The sequence below is a fragment of the Pundamilia nyererei genome, unplaced genomic scaffold (genome assembly GCF_000239375.1).
Source record: "Pundamilia nyererei isolate P.nyererei 1_Seehausen unplaced genomic scaffold, PunNye1.0 scaffold00454, whole genome shotgun sequence".
NCBI lineage: Eukaryota > Metazoa > Chordata > Actinopteri > Cichliformes > Cichlidae > Pundamilia > Pundamilia nyererei.
Genome location: NW_005187855.1, coordinates 1 through 7,695, shown reverse-complemented (window position 1 = coordinate 7,695; position 7,695 = coordinate 1). Strand labels below are relative to the sequence as shown.

Here is a 7,695-nt window from a genome sequence, read left to right as displayed (position 1 = left end):
TTGTTAAGTTGCCTAATAATTATGCACAGTAATAGTCACCTGCACACACAGATATCCCCCTAAAATAGCTAAAACTAAAAACAAACTAAAAACGACTTCCAAAAACATTCAGCTTTGATATTAATGAGTTTTTTGGGTTCATTGAGAACATGTTTGTTGTTCAATAATAAAATTATTCCTCAAAAATACAACTTGCCTAATAATTCTGCACTCCCTGTAGTTCTTTTCATCTTTTCTTGTTACCCACAGCTACATCTACTTCTGTCAGGCTTAGGCTGCTCACTAGGGCTGGGTATCATCACTGATTTCTATAATCCATTCGATTCCGCTTCTCAACATCCTGATTCGATTCAATTTAGCCTCAGACAGTCAGAAATATTATAATTCTGATCATTTATCAGTACTGATACATGTGAGACTTCATCAGAATTGTGAACATCAGTGCAGATGCCTTTGTGTCAAAGTAACTGAGAATAAAACACAAAAAAACATTTAAAAAGTTTTAATTTCTTCAGTACTGAACAGCAGAAATTAGGCTTTCTTGTCCGAGGTCATTTAAGTGAAAAAAGGAAAAAGAAAAAGACAGCGGCCGACAGCGCTGTAAACAACGGTACACTGATGGGTAATAAGCGAATGAATAATGCAAAAAACAGAGATTTGAGACGGGAAACTGTTTTTGAAGTACAGGGAGAGAGAGAGAGAGAGAGAGAGAGAGAGAGAGAGCTGTGCATGAAGTGTGATTTTTATCGTGGTGGAAGCAAAACAGCAAAAGTCAGAGGGAATTCATGACGACATTTATCAAATATGAAGCGTAGTTTGCTGCTTCTTTTGCTGCTGGCTCGGTGAATTTTGGTTGGAGAGACAAAACCTGCAGCTCAGAATCAGCGCAAAAAGACGTAAATACAGAGCAGACCCGACGCATCAGAATCGCTAAGCTCCGACAGCGTGTCTGTCTGCGGGCCGTCGGGTGAGAAAGCCGAGAAAGACAAAGCTGATTCTTATGTGTCGGATCCGCTCTGTATTTACGCCTTTGTGTGGAATCCGTGTACCTGCTCTCATTTGCTGTTTGTTGGATGTTGAAATAGTTTTTTGAGCTTTAATCTGAGAATCTGGCGTTTCTGGCAAAACACAGTTATATTTAAAATTCAATTCAGGATTTAATGAATCGGTATCGCTTTATTCAAGCTACTTACCTCCCTCTTCCACATGCACTTTCAACTGGACCATGGCCAATCAGAGAGGTCCCGCCCCTGACTATCTCTGATTGGTTTAGTCCATGATAGGGGCATAATGTGTGTCTGTTGTGATGTTACTCCTCCCACAGTTACTGAGGAGATCCTTGCACCCTTTACTTGATCAACAAAAAAGGTAACAAAAAGCTGAAGTGAGTCATGCAACATTGTTTGTTACGAAACTACTGTTAATAGTTACTTACGAATCCTTGAGGCCAAGTCCATAACATGTAACTGTTTCAATTAGATTGATTGTCATTTTAACTGACTTTTTTATTTTTGTTTGAATTTTATTGAATTTTATTTGTATTCTTTCACTTATTGTTGCATGTGTGTTGTTGCTGCCTGTGTTTGAGTAATTTCTGTAACTGTGAGACATCTGCTGCTGCCTATCTTGGCCAGGTCTCCCTTGAAAATGAGGTTTTTAATCTCAATGGGATCTTCCTGGTTAAATAAAGGTTAATAAATAAAAAAATAATAACTGACAACCCGCTGGAGGAGAAAAAGACATTCTAGTACTTCTAAATGAATACAACAAAGAACCAAAAACTAACAGCACCTTGTCAAAGTCATTCAACGCAAGATCAAGACATGAAACATGATGAACAAAGCTGAAAGTGCTACTGTCACATCTGCTGAGGCAAACGGAGATGAGAGATTGTGGTCCCAAATGCAGATGGAGACAGAGACGGAGAAGGCTTTAACAGAACACTGCACAACTACAATACAAAAACCTGAAGCGCGAAACCTGGAACCTGGGAAACATAAGGGAGGTAAGCAGATGAGCCAACAACAGGAAAGACAAAGGACTAAACACACAGAGGAGAGCCAGATGGAATGAATCTGTACATGTAAATGTCTTTGACATATTGATTATGAAGAGCTTTGGAAAACACATCTGACAGGGTTATGTGTTGGGAATGAGAATGCTCTGGACTCTGACAGCCTCTGCTTTAGGATGTCATGGGTTTTCCTGGGGACCTGAACACTTGAATAAATTGTTGCATTCTTATTTACAAAGCCTGGGGCATTTATTGCTAAATAATGTCACAGTAGCAGACCATCCATCCATCCATTCACTTCCACTTATCCTTTTCAGGGTAACGGGGGGCGCTGGAGCCTATCCCAGCTGTCATAGGGCGAGAGGCGGGGTACACCCTGGACAGGTCGCCAGTCTGTTGCACACAGAGACAGACAACCATTCACTCCCGCATTCACACCTATACCTGCAGACCTAACCTACCCAACCTGGGCAGCAGCATAACTTATGTATGGAGTACAGGCCTGTGAGGCTAGAAGCTGCTAGCAAACGTGATTAAACTATTGCACCTGTCGGTTCTCAAGCAAAGCTCGTTTTAGCAACCGGATATGTGATCATCAATTTAAACGAAATGTTTCCTGGTCAGAAGCTGCCACTTCATCTTATAGCAAACATAGCATCCTGATCTGACTCTAATAGTGCTAATGTGACCAGCTCAATGCCATTTCCTGTGGCAGACTCTTAACCTTTTGGTGTGACCCTCCTCTGTTAGTGCTCAGCTTTGCTGCAGCCACACAGAGCTATATTGGAAAGCAGCAGTTGTTGGTCCCAGCAGTTGTTAATATCTGATCCCTGATCAGCTTCTTCACTACAGTCAGCTGGCCTATAAATAATGTCTGCTGGCTTACCTTAAACTCTAAACCCAGTCAGTGCTTCGTCTTATAAAACCCAACCCTCTTTACAACTATTAAAGCCTGAGTCGCATTTTAGGGTGGATAATGTAGCATAGTAATGCTAACCACAAGGTGCTGCTGCAGTGTGCTGCATACACGAGATCAACGTCATCATCTGCCAGAAAGATGTTAAAGAAGGAGCACTCTGGTTTCTCCGACTTACACATTGGGCAGTAAATAAGAAGGCCAAAAAAAATAAAAAATCTGACTCCACTGTCTCTGCGTCAGCCACTTCAGATACTCCTGCTTGTTTAAACTGTCAGCTATTACCATCTTACGCTATCATTCCCTGAAGCATGTTTCTTGACACGTCATAAAACCATGGCAGCAAGACAAATTTATTTTGCCTTTTTATATTTCTAGCAGCAAAAGCATGAAGTGAAACAATCAGAGTTCATCCTCATAACTCGAGCTTACAGACACTCAGTTAGCAAACATGCCAAACCTGCAAGCACAGGCCACTCAACTGAACATTCCTGTGAGGCTTTCACACAAGTTTCAAGTAGAGAGACTGTTCACTATAGGGGAAATTCAAAAGTCCAAACCTGCCTGGAAAGATTAAATGATTCTGTGTTTTTGGTTTTTAAAGCGCCTTGAGGCAACTTATGTTGTGATTTGGCGCTATATAAATAAAATTAAATTGAATTGAATTGAATCTTTGCCTAAAAGAAGAGCAGTTTGGTTAAAGTGAGTCTACTTTTGATTTACTTTGATATTTTTTTCATTTAAGCTAAAAAGTGTCTGATGATGTGCAGATATGATGACAGAGGGTATCAGGTTAACAGCAACGCAACAGGTGTAACACACACACACACACACACACACACACACACACACACAGTGTACTGAGAAGCAGGACAATAACGAGGATCGGTTGTTTCAAAGTGAAAACTAAAGCATGAAATCCTGCTCTTACATTTAAATCAGAATCCAAAGCACTTTGAATCTTTGGTGAAAATTGTAATTTTAGACATTTTTTGTAAATTTTAAAGTTTTCAGACTAACAGATGAAAACATGTCTTTAATTATCACAAAAAACTGCTCCATAAACAAATGAAAAGGTCAACAACAAACCAATGTCTTGAGTCTATAAAATCTTAGGTTTCACTTCACGTCCAAAAGCATAAAGTTCAGACTCACCTGCTTCTGCTGTTTCTTCCACAATAAATCCAGTAAACATCAGTCACAGCACCATGCTGCCTGTCCGTATGTCTCTCTCCGTCTCAGGTCTTCTGGCCTCGCCTTACTCTACGTCTCTGGCTGAAACTTGAGAGGTCAGGTAGTGTGTCAGCACACTCTCACACACTCTCTCTCTCTCTCTCTCTCTCTCTCTCTCACACACACACACACGTTCAGCAGTTCCCATCAGAACTTTATGAAATTCTTTCTGACAACATAAAATTATCAACCCCTCATTTAAAATAATAAAAGAGACATTTAGTAAGATCAACAGATTAATTGGTCAGAAATATATTTGTTTTTAAAGATGCATGATATATGACATGCATTCCTATGTGAGACATGACAACTGAGGAGCTTGAATCTAAAATGTCTCTTGAAAGCAGAATCTCACCAAGGCTAAGCTAGATTCAACGTAAGTTTTTGTCACAACAGTCATAAAAAGCTTTTATGCAGCCATGAGAGGAATTGAAAGTCCTGCAGCATACTTTCCCTCCACAGGCAGGGGGAGGGTTAGGGTGTTGAAAAAAGATCAGGGAACCAGCAATCGCCGGTTCCCTGAGATGCACTCTCCACCGTGGGACAGGATGGTGGTACCCCTGCCCCAGTTCAAAAAATTGCCCATCTTGGGTTTATGCGCATCTACTGAGCTCTTCGCGACGTTTCGGCGTTTCTTCGCCTTCTTCAGGCTGAGCTCAGTGTGTCTGTGTTGTGTGCCGTCTTGGCTTTTATACTGTTGCTTTGCTCCTCCCACTTCTTGGGTTCTTTCTTTTTCTTCTTACGTGACTTACTTGTCCTTTCACTTTGCTTTCTGTGTTTCTTTTTCTCTATTTGTTTCCCTTCTTGGGTTCTCTCTTTCTTTTTCCTTGACTTGTTTTCTCTTTGTCGTACACTTCTTTGTCTCTATTTGTTTTCTTTCATATCTTTGTCTCACTGTTGTTCTCTTTGTTTACACTTGTTTTTCACTTTGTTTTCTTTCAACACTTTGTTTATATTTGTTTCTTAATGGCACCCCCTGTCTTTTTTGACATCCCGTCCGTTGTTCACTCTATTTGTGTTTATGGCACCCACTTCCTTTAAATCCTTTCCGTTATTTGGTGTACGTTATTCTTTGTTTTTCTCTTATTTTCTGGCTTTCTTTCTACGTGACTTTCTTGTCTTTGTACTTGTGTTTTTTTCTTGACATTCTTGTCTTTTCTTCTCTTTGTTTTGCATTTCTTTGGTTTTTAAGGTTTCCTAGGGCTGGGATGTGGTTCTTTAACCTGTTAGCAGTCGGACGTACCGCCCACGGTACATTGGATGGTTTAGGGGACTAATTGGACTGCTAAGGGGTTAAACCTGTAATGAAAGCGTTCAGGTGCCGTAATGTGTCCTGTTCCACCTGAGGAAGGGTAGAAGAAAAGTTAATTTCAGGCACATAAATGTCAGCTTCAGGGAACTTTTCACGAGCTGCTCTCAGTGCCCTTTTAAGCTCCATTACTGGGACATTCTTGTCCCTTTGGGACCTATTGTTAATCCCAAAGGATAGGACCAATGTCGTCACCACTTTGTCAGCGGTTGCTCTCTCCAGCAGATTCTCCGCATGCCACCATTTGGCTCCCGGGAAGCTGTCAATCTGTAGGCTGTCAGCTGCAAAAGGAGGAAGTCTGCTGACATTGGAATCGCCGACGATGATCCAAGGCTCCTTGATATGTAGATGCCAGTCTTTCAGTTTCTTGCGGGTGTTAGGATGTCTCGTTGGGGTCCGCACCTGCTGTTCTGATGAGGCTGGTGAAGGAGGAGAAGACGATGAAGACGATTCCTCCGCTGCTCTTATTTGGAGTCGAGTCTGTACACAGGAGTTTAGTCTGTCCAAGCTGCTGCGAGGTGGGCCCAGGTGAGTCGCTGGTTGTGGTTTGGCCACTGTAGCTGTGATATCCTGCTTTGTCTTTTGGGGGGTGGATTCCCCCTGTGTGAGGTCCAGCACCTCAGTGTTCATCTCCTCCACAGGTTGTGGTGGTTGGATGGAGGGAGAAGGTGATATCTCCTGGATTGGAGTATCTTGGAGTGCGACGAGGATTCTCTTCACTCTCTGGTCCCTCGGTGCCGCCGGAGTGGGTTCTGGCGCTTGTGGAGTTTCCGGAGGAGCGGTGAGTATTGGTTCGCTCTCTTTTTCCTGCTCCCTCTCAGAAAAGGGTGACCAATCTCCAATGACGTGGTCTGTCATTGTTGCAGTCGTTGTTTTGGATGTGATGATCTTTGCAGGTGGCTCATGGACCTGAGCAGAAACGGTTATCCTGCGGTCGGTCCCGGTCTGAGGTTGAGTGTGTTGTGTGTGTGTGAAACAGTTTGTTGTGTTACCTCAGCAAGGGGTTCAATAATGTCCAGTTGTCTCATTCTCTCGTCCTCCTGTGGCTGTCTCACGGGTTCGCTGGCAGTAGTCATCTCCACCGTTCTAGTGGCTGCCCTGAGCTCAGCCATCTTTACCATAATCTCTGCTCGAGCCTGCTCCAGGGATTCGGGTTGCAGGCGACGGCCCAGGTTCCTCTTGGCCCAGGAAGTTGCGATCTCGAATGGCCCCCCCCAGTCCTGTATAGGGAACTCAGAAAGAGTTTTTATTTCCTTCTCTATACTCTCAGTATAGTGATCTCGAAGGATCAAAATGGCTGTATGAGCCCAGTTCCTCGCGTTTCCCTCAATCTTAGTCTGTGTCATTTTGTTGGTGATGGCTGGTTTAATCACAGTCATTAGATTGTGGGCTACTTTATTCAGAGAAGGAGGATAATTGTCACTTGCCACATTTTTCAGATGATGCACCGCTTTAATTAGTCTGTGCATAATGCGAACCTTCGCAGAAAAATCAGGGTCATCTGATAATATTTTGTTAGCAGGGGGTCCAGCTCGTTCAGTTCGGGTGGGTTTTACGTACCGATTGTTCTGAGTTGTTCTCCGTTCAAATCCGTCCGGTCCGATTACTCTGTCGGGCTGCGTGGTGGTCTGTTGCCGGTTGCTCTCTTCTCCGGCTCCGCTGTGGTGCGTGAAAGAGATCCGGTTCACCGTAGCGGTGCTCACCTCTCCCGATCGATGCATAAGTCCTTCGGCTGTCCCGAGGTGGAGAAATGTTCCGTCGGGGCGATCTGCGTCCGCTCGTCCCAGCTGTCCAGCCGCGATCTCCTCTCTGGTCCCAATAGGCATGAGCTGTTATCTGGTTAAATCGGCGGTCCCGTCCGGTCCAACTTGCCTGTCGGGCTGCGTAGCGGTCTGTCGCCGGTTGTTCTCTCATTCGGCTCCGCTGAGGTGCGTCAAAGAGATCTGGTTCACCGTAGCGGTGCTCACCTCTCACGACCGATGCATAAGTCCTCCGGCTGTCCCGAGATGGAGAAATGTTGTCGGGGCGATCTGCGTCTGCCCGCCCTGGCCGTCCAGCCGCGATCTCCTCTCTGGTCCCCGCGCCGCCGAACAACGGTCCACTGTTCATCCGTAGCAAATGTGGGCATGGTTGTGTCCACTAATGCCCTTAGCAGTATCGTGTGGTCACTTTTGACCGTGCTGATAGTGCTGGGTGGTTCTGTGCTAACGGATCACTCGTACT

The 7,695-nt window shown here is 44.0% G+C and overlaps 1 protein-coding gene across 1 annotated transcript in view; it reads right to left on the bottom strand.

Annotated features, from left to right (window-relative positions):
- Positions 1–4,180, bottom strand: part of LOC102208233 (sodium channel protein type 4 subunit alpha B-like) — a 42,192-nt gene extending 38,012 nt beyond the window's left edge. The window contains exon 1 of the mRNA XM_013916076.1: positions 4,086–4,180. The gene's annotated coding sequence lies outside the window, so the exon portion shown is untranslated. The remainder of the gene's footprint in view (positions 1–4,085) is intronic.
- Positions 4,181–7,695: the final 3,515 nt, after the last annotated feature.